Genomic DNA, 17,790 nt, shown 5'->3' with positions numbered 1-17,790 from the left:
TCACAGAAGTGCTTAAAAGAAACAACAGTTAAACTCCCTCTTTGATCATGAGAAAGGTATAGTTCCTTCTTTGATCATGAGAAAGGTATAGTTCTTCACTGGATACTGTAGTAATGAGGTAAATAAAGTTTAATGAAGTAGAATAGTAGCCAGATGGAAAATATAGGAACATGCCACATGAAATGCTGGACTTGCTACATTCCCAAGAAAAACTCATTGCTAAATAGTTTTTGGAGTCAGAGGTTTGAATTTTAATGCTTTCTCCTTTTATCCTCTCTCCTCCATTCCATCTCTGACACTAGCCATTATATCCCTTTATTCAGTTTTCTGCTCCCTTCTACAGTGTCTCCTTTCAGGGACTGCTTTTACTAAGCCTTTTCATCATGCTAACCTTCAGCCTGTTTGGAGATCTCTCACAGGAACTCATTTTTCTTCTCAATAATGAAAAGGCAGTTCTAAAGAGAAAGCATGTAAGAAAACATAGCTAATAATGATGCTGTGAGCTATTCATACCTGAATGAGTCATTGATAAGTCTATACTGCTGAACAAAAGAAGTCAAGGACCAATTTCTGGCCCAGGAGCTGTATAATAGTGACTGGCTCACATCCACATTGCTGCTTAGAGAGATCTGTTTTGCAGAATTGTCTTGGAGAGAGTTCATTGCCTGGGTCCAAAACTGAGCCAAAGAAGAGTTATCACTTAGGTGGCTTTAGTTCTTACACTTTCATTTTTATTTATTTCATGGCAATGATGTAACTTGTGTTTCTTGCTCAAGCCAGCTGTAAGATTCTATTCTTCATCTATGACGAATATAATGGATTTTAAAACCTAGATTACAGGCAGATGCATAACATTTGGCTACAATACTCTCCACTCATGACCATAAGTCTGAAAGCACTTCTTTCCCCGTGTGTCACTAATATACTGTTATTTCTGCATTTAGAGTGCTGTTTAGATACCAGCAAGATAGGTACCACATAGATTTGTACGCAAATAATTTTAGAAAAGTTTGCACTTCTGAAAGTTTTGGGCTCGTATTTCTGGTCTGAGTTTCACAAAAATGTTGGGCTTCAAAGCTGGTAAAAAGAGACCTTCAGCCAGAGAGAAAGTCTTGGTGGAAAATAAATGTGCCTTTCGTGCAAGATCAGAAAGATGAGAGACTTTTACTTTAGAGCTCTTCAGCTCCTGTTAAAACTACTCTGTGTCTTTATTTCTCAATTTACTTATTTTCTCTCTTCTTACAGCCTGCTCCACTCACATTTTCTCTTTAGAACAACCATAAAATTTCATTTACAGCTAATTTACTATGCTGAAAAATACAATTTAGATTCCTTAAGGGAGGCTGCCTCTTTCTATAAAGAAAGGTCTCTAGCTGCTTTTTACCTGGCGTACAACTAACCTGGCAAAATGTGGCAAAAACATTCACATCAAAACCATGTGATACAAGCTGTTATTTCGACTTCTGTTGACACCTCCTGTTCTCTTTTACCCAGATGTTTCCATGGAGTAGCACAAAACTTTTTCTTTTTTCTTATTTTTCCCTGAATGTAGACACAGGCAATTCTTTTTCTAGTGAAAATGTAAGTCTTTCCTTCCTCTAATAAATTGCATGTGTGGGGGTGCTTTTATGCAGTGTGAATTTCTTTACTGAAACTGTCTTCAAGACCTGGGGAGGCTTTCTATCCCAACACCTCTTTCACAGAATCACAGAATCACAAAATAGTTAAGGTTGGAAAGGATCTTAAGATCATCGAGTTCCAAACCCCCTGCCATGGGCAGGGACACCTCACACTAAACCATCTCACCCAAGGCTCTATCCAACCTGGCCTTGAACACCACCAGGGATGGAGCATTCACAACTTCCCTGGGCAACCCATTCCAGTGCTTCACCATCCTTACAATAAAGAACTTCTTCCTTATAGCCAATCTAAACTTCCCCTGTTTAAGTTTCAACCCGTTACCCCTTGTCCTGTCACTACAGTCCCTAAGGAAGAGTCCCTCGCCAGCATCCTTATAGGCCCCCTTCAGACACTGGAAGATTGCTCTAAGTTCTCCAAGCAGCCTTCTCTTCTCCAGTCTCAACAGGCCTAACTTTCTCAGCTTGTCTTCACACAGGTGCTCCAGTCCCCTGATCATCCTTGTTGCCCTCGTCTGGACTTTTTCCAACAGTTCCATGTCCTTTTTATGTTGAGGACACCAGAACTGTACACAATACTCCAAGTGAAGTCTCACAAGAGCAGAAAAGAGGGCCAATTCATTGTGAATCTTTCATTCACAATGAACTAGCTATAGATTTACAAGTCATGCAAACCCCATGAGTATTTGCAGATAGGTTCCCACCCAAAGAGATCAGATTATAACAAGATAAAAAGTCAGTATGCTACGGGCCAGAAAGTGCATTTTTTATGGCTTTTCAGACACAGAGTGTCAAAGCTGTCTAAGACACTTAACTGCTATTGAAGTAACTGACTTTTAAATACCTCCAAAAGTATAGTTTTAGTTATTATTGACCTAAAAGTTCAAAACTGCAACACTTATGCAAGCCCCTGTGTCCTGTGGGATATCCAACCATGACTTAGAAGCTCAGGATCCTGCTATCAGGTACTGAAGAAAGAGGTGCCTATGAAATCTGCAGTAACCACCAGCAAGGACCTGCCTAAACTAGCCATGGTGAATGCCCAGGTGAGGAATCAGCTAGGCACCTAGCTATGGATCTGAAATAAAAGTGTATTTTTATTCAGCATTTCTTAACATGACTTGAAGAGAGGCATGGAGCTTCTGGAGCAAGCCCAATGAAGGGCTACTAGAATGATTAAGTGTGTAGAGCATCTCTTACTATGGGTAAAGACTGAGGGAGCTAGGTCTGTTCAAGGTAAGAGATCATAGAATGGGTTGGGTTGGAGGGGACCTTAAAGTTTATCCAGTTCCAACCTCCTGCCATGGGCAGGGACACCTTCTGCTAGACCAGGCTGCACAAAGCCCCATCCAGCCTGGTCTTGAACACTGCCAGGGAGGGAAGAGAAGGCCCAGGGGGAACTGATCAATGTGTATAAGTATCTGAAGGGAATGTGTTAAGAATATGAGGTCAGACTCTTCTTGATGGTGTCAGAAAATAAGACAATAGGCAACAGGCATAAACTAAAACAGGAAATTCTACCTGAACATGAGGAAGAACTTCTTTACTGTGAGGATCACTGAACACTGGAATAGGCTGCCTAGGGAGGTTGTAGAGCCTCTTTTCCACATATACCCAGGAGCTCTCTGGACGCAATCCTAAGTGATGTGCTCCAGGTGGCCCTGCTTGAGCAGTGAGGTTGGATTAAATGACTTCCAGTGGTCCATCCCAGCCTCAATCATTCTGTAACTCTGTGATTCTGTGACTCTGTCCTAAAGTTAGTGCCACCTGGGCACCTGGACAAGGGTGAATCCAGTAAATTGAACATGGATGTGAATGCTTGTTTAGCAAGTGAGCTCTTTTCAGTCCTTACCCATACCTGACCTGAAGCCCAGACTTGAATCCTGTCAGTCTTTATCTCAGTGGAGTGCTCTACCCATGAAGATACTGAAAGCATACCTACCTTTCTTCTTCTCATCCCATACATTCAGCCCTGTCTGCAAAAGAGCGTGTCCTAAAATACATCTTTTAAAGATTTTCATAACATTAAAATCAGGGAGGATCATTGCAACAATCCAGTTAAACCAAAGTATTTTACCCAGTGTTTCTTGTGTTAAAATCAATACCTTAAATTAGAGCAATCAGACTAGATTCAAAGACTTGCATGATGGTAAATCCACCACATCCACTGGCAAAGCTGCTGCAATGATTAGTTGCCCTCACTGTTTAAAAAATTACATCTTGCTTCCTGTTTGAAGTTTCCAGTACTACTTCAATTGGTCTAGTCACAAATTTTTTAACTTCTAGGTTCTGGCCACAACAGGAAACAGAACTGCCAAAATACCATGAAAAAATATTTTTGTCTTGTTTTTCCTCCGTCAGAAGGAGAAGGAAGCAATGAAAAGAATGAAAAAGAAAGTAGAGATTTGCTTGGTCTGGACACAGCTTCACCTCTAATCAGAGGCATTATTTAAGATAATCTCTTGTTATCAGATCTGTCTCAGCAGTTTTTCTCCAAAGTTTCTGAATCTGAGATAAACACTATGTAGAGTAGTTCATCTCGGGTGAATCACTGAGACTGGGATTCAAACAGCATTAACCACTGTACAAATGCTTACGTGTTTTTCCACTGGTGCTGAAAAATTTGGCAAGTATCACAAGGCTGAGATTAATCAGAATTCCAGTGCTTTTCAATTTAGGTATAATTGATGCACCTTATCAATTATATCAATAATATCAAGATAACCTTATGCTATTTTACAGCATTTAACTATTAATTCTCTTACGTTCTTCCCACCTGATTGCAGGGAAGGTAGCCTTGCTCTGAGTATATTATTCTGTGGCTTCTGGCTTTCTGCCAATGTGTTGCTCTGCAGCAGCTGACAGGAAAACATGCAGCAAGGGCACTTGGTGCACCCAGGGATAGTGAAGCGTGTGTTTACATCTCTTCCTGAGGCAGGGTCAGAGCGGAGGTACTGGACTACGTTGTTTTATTCTGGCTTCTTAACATTGGGGTCTGAGTTTAGCTTCTCCTTTAAGAAGTGTTTTAGTGTCAGCTTGGATTCAAGGGCAAAATTCTGGTCATAAGTAGCATCATCCACAATACTTGAATTGTTGGTAAGATGAAAATTCTTGAGATTTCTTACAACCTTCTTTCTTCATTCTTTTCCTTTTAAAGTGCTGCTTTAATAACAGGATGAACGTATATTGTGGATTTCAGTTTACACAAGGTTCTACCATTAAGCACCTGGATTTGAAGTAGTTTCTTCCCTGAAGATTTAAATAAGTGTATTGCCCCATTTTCAGGATCCAGGTTACTATGAGTTAGCCATGTGCGACAGGAATATTAGTTCAGAGAACACTGTAGCTATTTGTACTGCAAATGCAGCTCTCTTGCTGGTCATAATAAAAGAAATCTGCTTGTATTTCTTCAGTGACAAAGCCTCCCTGTGTATTAATTTGGTCCTACATGACAATACATCTTGTCAGAGCAGTCTAACAAATGGGAAAACATACAATAAGAGAATTCTCAGTAAAGTAATTATGTCAGGAGGTTGATGATCTTTTGTTCTGTGTTGCACGGCTTTACCTCTGTTTAGAAGCAAAGCACAGAAAGACTCCCTAGAAACAAATAGACTTATAAAATAATTTGTTGGCAAAATTAGTTCTAAAATAAACCGGCATTTTCAGTGCCTTTTGAAAATATAATCTAGCATTCATATTACATACTGTGATATTAAGAGCTTGGTTAGGTCCTCAATTCCTGGGCTGAATACCTGTTTGCATCTTTAGATTTATTGCATTACAGAGCTGGGATTTTTACTGTGAGGGACTACAATCCTTGCAGTAATTTGAAAAGGGTTTTTGTATTAATGCATAAATGTTATGATAGACTGGCAGGCACAGAAAAGCACATTAAACTGGATACCAAAATTACAACATTATAAAAATGGAAGTAAAATGGGAATACAACATGGAATTTGGACGGAAATCTGACATTTGGTTTGGAACTGAGTTTAGTCTGTATTAGTGAAACAGTATAATTTGCCGAGAATTAGTTCATGCCCTATCAGTTCAGTCTAAAATCAGGACTGGTTCTTTTACATAAGATATGCTACACTGACAAATTGCTGACTTGATTTTTTTTTATTTCTTTCGCAGGTGGGAAGAATTTTTCTCGTCTAATCCAGGATTCTCTGGGTAATGCTATGTAGTTAGATAAGTGATTATTATAATAGCCTTTTCTGACCTGAAAGCCTATAAATTTCATAAGATATTATTTTAATTAACTTTAAATAAGATATGCTAGAATATTTCCTTTGAAGAGGCTTATGCATGCAGGAAAATGTATAGCAAGTGAACTGGCAACTATGCTGCTGTAGAAAACACTTTTTAACATCTTATTCTTTTGGAGAAGGATGATTCATCAAGAATCGTTTGCAAATCTTTGGGATTTGCAAAGTGATGTCTTTGTGTAAGAGAAAGCAAACAAGTGCTAGTGCTTGTCAGCTTGATGCTTATGAATGTTTCTATTCTGAGGGCTGGGTTTTGAAAAGATAAAAAATAACCCTCAGCATTGCAATGAGGAGTGTGACTTCAAGTATGAGCTCAGTAGTCACCCTGAAAATAGACTGTGGAGTGAAAGGTGGTGCCATCCCTATAGCATATTAGCAACCCTGGCACCTTTTCTGTCACTAAACCTCTGAGAGGACAAGGGTTCATGTTGTGTGGTTTATGCGGCTCAGTGGCCTCAGCCAACAGGTTTTCCACATCACCCATTTCACCAGCTGCCAGGCCCACAGCGATCAAAACATTAGTCCTACATATTATTCAGTTTTAAATTTCCACCTGCCTAAATTTATGCATGGACTGAAGTGCTTCAAAGGAGTGTGGTTTAAATGTGCATGCCCACACCAAGAAATCCTGCCTGTGGTTTCTTGCGTTGGTAACTAGTGGTATCTCAAACACACTTCAATGTTTGGAAGTGACCTCACATTGGAGTCCGAGATGAAATCTCAGTTGCTGACATATTACTTTGGCTTGAAAAAGAGTAATAAAGCAAGCATCAGAAATATATGGCTAGAGACAAATATTTGAAAGAGAAGAGAGTCCCTTTCATTCCCCTTCCCAGCCCTGAGGCCCTGGAAAAGCCTATGGTTTCCCCAAAGCCCAAGCTCTGTCAGCAAGTCCATCACCACGCTCTGACTGTCAGAACTCACTTGTGGGAAATTTTCAAGCCATGCTTGTTTGGTTTTCCTCTTCCTGTTTGACTCGTATCTTTAAATAATGTGGTTACTTCACAACAGCTTGCTTTTTGACTGGGGCACAGGGCGTATTTTTCTAACAGATAAAAAACTTCCCACAATTTGCCTTGTGTTATTTCCCCTTTTGAAGGAGAACTGATAAATTCAGGGTAATAAGTAATAGATGCTTTCCTGTTTTTACTTACTGCACTGTCAGACTTGTCAGCCAGAAATTTATTAGCTCATTTTGTGGCTGTAACGTTTAAAAAAGGAAGAGTAAGTAGTACCCTTACCCTAAAGAGCAAGTGTGAATAACAGTGCTTCTGTTGTACCCTGCAACACAGACTGGCATTGGAGAGGGACAGTATGTCTTTTCAACACCAATAAGCCCTTATTGACATACCTATCTTCATTTTTCATGTTTATTCTGTCATATCTCCTCTGTGCTATTCCCACCTTCTGAGTAGTTGAGAAAACAAAGGAGGGAGGATAGCTATAGCTGTCAGTCTCAATTTCATCCACCTAAAAGTGAGTTGACCTGTCTGAGCAATCACTGAATTTTCCTCTGTAATCAAAGGAGTGAAGATATCTCTGTGATCTGATCTATCATATTTACTTTTGGATAGGGTAGATTATCCTCTAGGTCTTCTTCTCTCCACATTGCACATAGCTAAAGTCAAGGAGGGTAGTAACTTCATGAGGTAACCATAGAGGGAAAAGAAATCTCGGGAAAAATCCAGGAACTGAGGCTATGTCTGCCAAGTTACTTCAGCAGTGCTCCTTACACTCACACATCCTTCCTCAACCTTCCTCTGCTTATCACCAATGCATATAAGTTTCTGAGTTGAATTAATTTAGGCATTTCACTTATTTTCTTTGTTGGCTGGAGGTTCTTTCAGTATTAGCCCTGAGTGGATCACAAAAGTGGGCCAAACGTTTGTCCTCTTTCTAAGAACTTCTTAAAAATCCAGACAATATTATTTGCTTCACTATTTTCCGTAGTCAGTGGCTACTATATTCCCTGTGCCATTACTCTACTAAGGAAATGGCCAGGAGAGTAATTTCTATCAGATTTTCTTAGGTGGAGAATTCCAGCTCTGAAAAATAAATCATCCACCGACTTTGTAATATGTAATAAAGATAAATAAAAAATAAATTATCTACCAGATACTTGTAGCAAAAATGCTTCAATTCCAGGATAAAGGAAGGAGTGTAAGGATATTGAAGCAGTTTTGCAGTGCTACAGAAAGAGGAACCTCTGCAGTGCCATAATTATAAACTTCAAAGTATGTTAGAATTTACTTTCTATCCCTATATCCAGACATGAAGTCTATACATTCTGTCACTACATACATAAAATGAAAGCACTTGCCAATCTGAAGCGGGAAAGGATTTTACCCTTTGTTCAGCAATTAAGAGAGTCAGTTGTGGAAACACTCCGCGTTCTTCAATTTGAAAAGAACCTAGTTCTTTTTGATGCCCAACATGACTAAATCCACATTAAAAGGGCAAGGCTTACAGAAACAGTGAAGTTGTATATCTGAATGGACCAGCATCATAACCCATTTCTATCACATGTTGTGCTTTCCAAATTACAGCTCTTCATAGCTGTAGATTGAAGGCTGTATTATTCTGTTTAGCTAACAGAAAATAGCTTCTACCAATTTTCCACCAGCAGTTCCTAAATCACCATAAACATAGATCTTACCTAGAGTTTTGTGGATATATACTTTTTCAATTTAGTGTCCAACAGAAAAACAGCCAAACAAAACACTCCCTTTTGGGCTAAATTGAATGTTTCACATGACCCAAGCTGTACAATTGCCTTTTCTTTTTCACATGTTTAGTGATAATATGCCATTTTGAAAAAGAAGTATCTAAACCTCTTGTTTTGCAACTACTAAATGGTTTATGCAGAAGTTTACCACTTTCCACACTGAGTTACTAATTCAAAAACTGTGGAATTTATCAAGATGGAGCCAGAGTCTTCATGGAGATGCATGATGCATGGATGTCAGCCAATGACAACTAAACAAGGAAGGTTCTGACTTGATGCAAATAAATTATTTCCCAGCAGAAGGACAGTGAAATATTGGAAGAAATTCCCCAAAGAGTTTGTGCCGTCTTTGTCTCTGGAGGTTTTGAAGACCAAATTGAAGAAAGACCTGAGGAACTGGACTGAATTAAATATTGACCCTACTTTGGGTAGCTTGGACTAGAGGTCTCCTGAGGTTCTTTCCAATTGAAAATATCCTATGGTTTTATGAATCTGACAGAAACAAATAAGTTTAGATTAACACAAATCTGCCTTGCTCAGAAAATAAACCTATTCGGCAAAAGACATCTCATTTAAAGCTGGTCAGACATGCACCATAACTTTAACCTGAAGTATAAAAGAGAACATTGTAATGAATTTTCTGGTTGGTGACAGCACAGCAGAAACAGCATGCCAGAGTTTTTAGGGACAAATTTGCTATTCTAATTTCCCTTTTATACAAGAATTCACATCTTAAGGAGTCTTCAGCCATATTTAGGTGAGAACTGGTCACAGATGCTCAGAGCTCAGGTTCCCCTTCCAGGAAAGAGATGTTATTTTTAGGTAGTTGCAGTATAATATGTTAGAAATTTAACAGTGCATAGTCCTTTATTGGATGTGGTTTAAGTTGGCTAAAGAAAAAAAATCTGAATTTAATTCAAATAAGAAAATTGTACCAGTTTTTTTGTTCTCAAGAATGATTGTTGCAATTACAGCTGTAATTGTTCTGCAGAATATTTTCTGAACCATTGTTCTTCCTTCACAGAATGTTGCTAAAAATATTGGTGAACATTGTTATGTTTTATTGCACAGAAATGGATCTACCTAATGAGCTTTTAAAATGGTTTCTGTCTGCATAGGCGGCTCTGGTTACAAAGTCAGAAAATGAAGTTAGGCAACTAATATTTAATGAAAAGTGCTATCCAGCTGAAGCATGTAAGAGTGGGGACCTCACTTCCTCAACTTCTTACTCAACTGACTCTTGAGAGGTACCAGCAGGTTCTGGATGATCTTACTACGGGATGAGGCAAACTATGTCTTAATGGCTTCTTCTCCTTGTAAATTCCAATGCAATTATCAGGAAAATTATAACTTTCTAGATTTTTATTCCAGTAAGGGGGAAAAAAATTATTGAATTAATGCCATGCTTTTGAGCAACAGTAGTTAGTCTACTGGCAAAATATGGAAGAAATAGACCACCTGCTGCAAGCTAGGTGTCTACTCACAATTTGACTCTATCTTTCCACAGGATAAATCTTTTTTCAGAGATATCAAGACAGTGTGGATCAAACCAGCAAGTTTGGCTGTGCTTATGCCATGCTATTTTATACATTAACTGAGAGTTTGATCAATGGTGCATAAACATAGCTGGAGAGGTTTCAGAGCCCATGCAGCACTTTTGTGGCATGGTACCGATGCATGCCTTGGTTCTGGTCAGTGTTGATTTTGGGAAACATGTTCCACCATGACAAGCTGGTTTTCTTTTGTTAAAATCTAAGCCCTACAGAGTGAGCATGGATCATTTTGCTACCTCTTTTTCATCCCCCTTGTGTTTTGTATACTGAGTTGTTGTCTATCATTGTCTGCTTAGACCATGATGATTCACTGGGTAGGGACTAAGGCCGTCTGGTTGCTACCTGTCTATTCACACTGGAGTGGTCATCTGTGAATATTTTGGTGCAAATAAACAATAAGAACAGAAGGAAGTCAAAGCTGGAGTCTATAGGCCAAGGAGCTGAGGAAAATATGCAGCCAGAGAGATGTTACAAGAGCAGGGAATTACTTTGCATTATTCTGATGTTTTTTCATTACTTCCTGCAGTGCAATATGGCTAGATGAGTCATCACAGCAGCAAGGACTAAATTTAGGACATCTTTGAAATAATGACCTTTCACTGCTTATGCTAAATGGCCTCTGTTTTTTAGCTAAGAGGCTGCTGAGATTCAAACTGTGAAAGGATAGAGATTTAACTTTGCCATAATACACGGTCATCATGTTGAAATCATGACATTCAGGAGACAATAACCATCTACCAGAGTGACCTTTGGCAGTACATTCTTAGAATCCATACCATATAAAGAAGAGTTACAGTTTTCTTCCATCTTCTGAGACAAATGGAATGGCAGTCACATTTCCTAATATATTCCTGTAACTGTAAACTAATTATTATAGACAATGATTGCAGTGATAGGGTTAGTTACAGTTGTATCACTACATTTTCATTAGTTAGCATGCATTCATTCATGATGCCTGGCATTAGCATAGCATATACAAGCTATTGGAGATCTCAGGGAGATGATCTGCATTTCTGTGGGGAAATTTTCAAATAATTTTCTTTTACACTCTCCAGCTACATCCTCAGGCACCCACTTTTATGATGATGGAGTCCAAAGTTATATTTTAATGATGGGGAGTTATACCTGGCAGCCAAGTATATGTGGAGCTGGAAAGACCAGAAAGAGCTGTCAATGAAAGCTGGCGTTTGGCAAATGATGTCAGTCACTAAGAATCTTACAAGGCATATGATCAGAGTTCCCTGACTATGAGCCAGCGATTCCTGAAAAAGACCAGCTGTCGGCCATGAAAAGGAGAATGGATCCTGGAATGGTGGCTGAGAGCTAAAAGCTGCAGCAGTCCTAGGAGATGCAACTTTGGAGCCTTGTATTTGCTCAAGCACCTGCAGAACATCATCAAAGGGAAAGGAAAAAATAAAAAAAGTGAGGAAAGAAAAAAGAAAAGAATATTAAAAAAGGTTGTTAGGACTTCCCTGGGGCTTGGGGAGCATAAAATATCTTCCAGAATGGATCACTCTGATAATGAAACTTTAGAACCCGATTAAAGCTCACAGCAGTGGGGAGAGTCAGCTCTATCAGCTCACAGCTGCGTCTGAGCCTGGGAGGAAGGAGAGCTCTGCATTAAAATCCACACAGGGAGAACACAATGCAGGGAACATCTGGTACACCGGAGGAATTAAAAGGATCGGCTAGAGTGGTATGTAGGTGAATGTGCATGGCAATACCCAAGAGGAATTAGGTCAAAGCCCCATACAATACATACCCAGACACATGGCAGGTCCAGCCCCCTACACACTGAGAGCCCACAGAACAGCAGAAGAAAGAAAAAGCGTTTTCATGGGCATGATTTTCCGTGAGGGGAGGGAGAAATCTGAATCCGGGTGACTTTTTTTGTAACAAACTGTTTATAGGAAGTATTAAACAAGATGTCCACAGGGTAAGATTCTAATGATACTAATACAAAATACATCTTCAGGAAAGCAGTAAGAGCAAAACTTAAGAGAGTGAAGATAGCCTACATTTCCTGAGAAAAGTAAAAGCATATGCCCCTTTGGAATGTGAGTGCAGCAGGATAAAAGCAGTCCTGAGAGAAGGGCACTTAGTCTGTTTGGGGCTTTTTTTTTTCCTCTTGCATGCTAGAATCCTTGCAAGACTCCTGGCCTTCTGAAGAAAGACACGAAGCAGAACTGCAGGTGATGTGGAGTGTTCATGGGGATTTCTAAGGCGTGTTAAGAAGGAAAGGACTTTTTCTCTGCAGACTTAGAGAGAAACAGATGACATTCTGTCCTTACTGAATACAGCGGCTTCATATTGACTCTTTGCTCCAGGCATAAGGGCAATACTGAATAAAGAACAAGCAGAGGGTGGTGACCACAAGTATCCATTCTGAAAAGTGGCACCTCTGAGTGTTTGTGTTCACATACCAGGTCAGCTCAGGCTGTTTTGGGGAATAGCCAGGAAGTTGGAGACCACCCAAAAGCAGCAGTCACCAAGTTTAGTTCACTGGGAACAAAGCTCAATTAGCCCAGACAGGAATTGTCTTAGAAGTCTGGAAGAAAACTGTTTTACTCTCTTGTGCTATAAAACTAGTCTAATGATGGATGGTGGCAGGGCAAACTTTTCGGAAAGGCAATTTCACCTAAAAAAAAAAACTTATTCCAGACTGCTGTAGAAACTTGGACTCCTGAGCCTCTGCTTTCCTCCCTCCACCCTACCTAGGAACTTCGTACAGTTGAAAAGAAATCTAAACAATCAAGGGGAGATTTGGCTGGGACTGCTGAGTGCTGGCAAGGCCCTGCTCCCTTCCTAGCTGCAGTGGTTTATGATCATTAAAGCTAGTCTATCTAGGAAAAAAAAAAAGGAAAAAAAAAAAAAAAGGACAAAATGTGGAAGTGCATGAATCATACATTCCAAGCAGTAAAAACATGAAATTATAGAAGTTGGACTGCATGGTTTTCCTGTCCCTCCCCCACTTCGCCTCCATTCCCTGACTTAAAATAGAGAAAAAATCTGCAGAGAATAGTGAGACCAGGGATTAGTAATGACTAATAGGTTCAAACTTAAACAGGGGAAGTTCAGGTTAGATATAAGGAAGAAGTTCTTTACTGTGAGGGTGGCGAGGCACTGGAATGTGTTGCCCAAAGAAGTGGAAAATGTTCCATCCCTGGCTGTGTTCAAGGCCAGGTTGGACAGAGTCTTGGGCAACATGGTCTAATGTGAGGTGTCCCTGCCCATGGCAGGGTGTTGGAACTGGATGATCTTATGGTACTTTCCAACCCAAACCATTCTGTGATTTTATGATTAGTGATTCAAGAAAGGAATCAGAGGAGCTGCTCTAAGATCTGTAGGCAGAGGAAACAGTAAGCAGCAAAAGAAATAACTATAACAACATGAAGGGTAGATAGTGGAGGGAAAATAGACTAGAAATGTTACAATGGACTTATCTAAATTTATTTAGGATCCCTTATTCTGTCTTGTGTCTCAGACCCTGATGTGATATTAGGAACTTATACGCACCTTGCAAGACAGAATCCTCCACCTTCCAGTCTAAGCAGACAAAACAGAACAAAAGGAAGAAGTGAAAGAGTAAAAACATTTATGGCCCATCACTGTTCAGGGGCCCGAGGCCTCAGAAATGCCTGAGGCCGTACAAGAAATGGCAATATATATTTGAGAATACAGTGCCCTAGTTATATTGTAGATAGCTGTATTGACCAGTCCAGTCTCCATGTACAAGCACTCTAGCTTGTACACATTAGAGATACACATTACAAGAAAAGTGCAAAACCTTATCCATTTTCACATTTTCCTTCCTGGATATATGTTATTCTAATTTATGTGTCAGTCAGTAAGGATAAAATTGAGTTAAACCCAAGAATAACAGCAATTATAAGGACAACCCTTAGCTCCATTTTAGCAATTTGTCATCTTAGTTTTTGGAGGATGTTTTTGCTACGGCTGATGACATTTAGGTCTGAAAGGGTTTTTGAAATGAAACGAAACCAAGCAGAGTCAATGCAAAAAAAAGGGCAAGCACTGTTTTGCTCATTTTGCTTTGAACATTTTCTTTCCTATTTGGAAAAATCTGCACACCAAACTCAGTGAAACCCTATCTCCAGCTGGCACAAACCATCAGAGATTCACTGAAGTGAATGGAGTTTACACCTGCTGTGGATCTAGCTCAATGAACAGAAACATGTGAAACCTTACACTAACTAGGAAAGTGGGCAAAGCAGTGTGGTGTTATTGTCAAGTCCCGCTCACACCGGTGCACATGTGCTCTTATAGCTGTAAGTAACATGAATTTGCCTCAGAGAAAGTAGAAGCAGGTTTGACCAAGAAACTCTGATGAAGAAAATTAAGAAGCTGCCAAAGCTGGGAAGGAAATCTGAAATAGTTGTCAATATACTGATGATGGTTCTTTAGAACAGATCCATTGGAAAGGGAAAATTTTAGATTTTCTGTGTTGCCCTGTCACTTGCAGAACTCAGCATAAATCCCTATGTTATTTAATGGAGGGGTTTCATTCAAGTAGAGGGTTGATGAAGTTCCTGATAGCTCTTCACTTCATTAAATCAAAATGATTATGGACGCTCATTTTAAATAAACCGTTAGGTTAGAAGTGACAATTATGGAGCTTGATGAGAGGGAAAGTTTTGAGTCACAACAGCATAATAAAGGAGAGAACATCTGAGACAACCAGCTTGCTGCAAGCCCTGGTACTGCTTTGCTTGATGATCTTGGGATAGCCCCCTCACCTTTCCATGTCCTACTTCTGTGCTTCCATTTTTAGTGAACACCTTCTATAACTGTCCTCCTTCCCAATGTAATTAAAAGTCTAATGAAAAGCAAAAAACAAAACAGCCCTGCCTGTTTCTGCTCAAGGATCTGAGATTTTAGATAAAAACCCAGTAGTTTAAAATGAAATTTATAGCCTAAAACCTAATTTTAGGGTAGCTCAGCTACCCTGAGGCTTTACATCAACACTTCAAATTACCATTTAATTATACTTTTTATAAGGAGTTTTGTTCAAAGAATTGTACTTTTTAAAAAGACAGAACAAGATATCATCGGAGAGATTTGGGTTATCTATAAACAAAGGACGTCTACACCCAGAAAAACATCCAGAGTCTGAAAAGTTATGACAAATCCAAGGTTCATCTTCCTGTTTTGGGCACAATAAAAGTTTAATAACACATCCCAAAATATGATGGCAGCCTACCAGGGCAACTGCCTGCAGCACTGGGCTTTGGGCATATGTGACTCACAGCAGAGGATAGTAACTGAGGCCCAGCAGAGAGGATCATGAAACAATGTAAAGATCGACACCATAAATCATGTTGACCAGAGCATGGTCAAAGAGAGAAGAACAGCTTCTGTGCAACATCTAGGAGAACTGAATGAGAAGGTGATTAGAGGAAGGTACTAAAATGGCAAAGAAACTGAGCAAATAATGGTGATGTATCTAAAGCTTAAATCAGTACTCTCTTTCTCCCACATACATTCTACTGCAACTACTGAAACTACCAGCCTGACTTAATTTGCTGTAAATGCTGACAGGAGGATAAGCTGTAGGTCCCAGTCATGGTATTTTTGAACAGAGTGCACTGGTGTGACACACCAGCTTGGACAAACCTGCCAGCAGGGATGTGATGGGCAGACCTGTGGAGCACTTTTGTTCTTGCAATATTGCTTTGCTTTACAACTCTACAGCACTGCTGGGAAAAACAAAAAATTAGCAAGAATTGGAAAGATTAATTTCTGACACAGACTTCTGTAATCAAAACCTCTGTAATCCTTGCCTTTTTAAAAAAAACCTTGTTATTCTTTGATCAGTGGCTATCTAGAACAGTACTGCATATCTGAATATCTTCTTTTGACAATTTCCTGTGCTAATATTATAGAGTTCTCTGATATGCACATTAAATCTAAATTAGTGTATTTAATGCGTTAAACTGCATGCAACTGTCAGCTAATCTGACAGTTGTCTCACATACCTGATATACTGCCACCCACACCTCAAGCAGAAGCCCAGTTGTGTTACAATTTTAGTATGGGGAATAAATATATCTTATGTAATGCATTAAAAAAAAATCTGACAGCTATATACATATAGCTGGAGTTGAATATACCACAGATGCAGCGATTATATTCAGGGTGATCAACTGAGATTAGTTGGGAATCTGACGCAGTTGAATACTTTCTACCCTTTCTCTGCGTCTAAGACTGCACACTCCAATCTCAGAGCACATATTTCTCCAGTGGAAGGCACATAACTATAGAAAACTCCACTTCTGGAGATGTAACAACAGCAGGTAGCCTACAGAGTCTCTGTTGAATGCAACAAGGAGATGTCATTGTATGCAAATATACTCACAAAATTATGTTATTAATCAAAATTTGAATACAACCATCACTTTGAATGTCAGGATGTTGTTCAAAGTACCACCAAACTAAAGGGACAGTCAATGGCTGAATAACAACTGATTTCTGTGACTGGATTATTTTGATTCAAACTATGTCAAAACTTAGTTTGACAAATCCCTATGGAAGCTTTAGGCAAGCAGTGCATGAGACACTGTGCTGCAGATAGGCACAGACTTTTAGCTGCTGAGGCCTGAGGCCAAGAACAGATAACTTGTGATGTTGCCATCATCCAAGGGTTACCTTGGGCATGCATATTTGGCAAAGTTTCCCATTCTTTCTTAAAGACCATTATGTTATCATTCGTTGCAAGTCTTTCTTACAAGGGCAGGTAGTGATAAGACAAGGGGTAATGTCTTTAAACTGAGTAAGAGTAGGTATAGCTTAGATATAAGGAAGAAGTTCTTTAGCATGGGAGTGGTGAGGCAGGTTGTCCAGGGAAGTTGTGGATGCCCCATTTCTACAGACTTAAGGACAGCATCTCTTGAGGATGTCTCTATCCACCTTGAGTCATCTGGTCAGGCAGAAATTCATTGTCACCACACTAACAAAGGGAATGGCTTCCTACCATGTATGAGCAAGATAGTACTTTAAAAGATATAATTTTTAGAAATACTTTTCCAGACTCATGGAAAAGACAAAAAAAGCCAAGGACACCAATGGCAACAAGGAGCCGCTTTTTTTTGGGCAAAGAAGATGAGGTACAATACTTACAGCAAATTTGCCTGAGTTACCTTTATGAGCTGATCTTACAATAATGTACATATCTTGCGCACAGCAGACAAAAGCCTTTCACTTACTTTGGTTACAAATTAAGGAGATTTAGGAAAGATCACTTTATTGACTACCCAGGGAAGCAAAAGAAAGTGACAGTCTTTTGTAGGTCAGTTGGGAAATAAGGTATCTATGCTCAGAAATGCCCCTACCTTACAATCTCTTTGTGTGTTAGTATCAGGACAATGACTAGTCGGTCTAAGAGTACAAATGCCTGTTTACAAGCACTGTCTATGTAACATTGTTTTACCATCATGCATAGGTTAGACAGCATGGCAGAGGAAAACTTTTGTCCAGATTGATATAGATAATTCAGCTATTAATACTTTCAATTAAAATCCATAATTTATCATAGCCTAACTGAAAAAGTTTTCCAGACATTTTTCCTCCAGTAGCAAAAAGAC

This window comes from Lathamus discolor, chromosome Z (genome assembly GCF_037157495.1).
Source record: "Lathamus discolor isolate bLatDis1 chromosome Z, bLatDis1.hap1, whole genome shotgun sequence".
NCBI classification, from domain to species: domain Eukaryota; kingdom Metazoa; phylum Chordata; class Aves; order Psittaciformes; family Psittacidae; genus Lathamus; species Lathamus discolor.
This window is presented reverse-complemented; position numbering follows the sequence as displayed.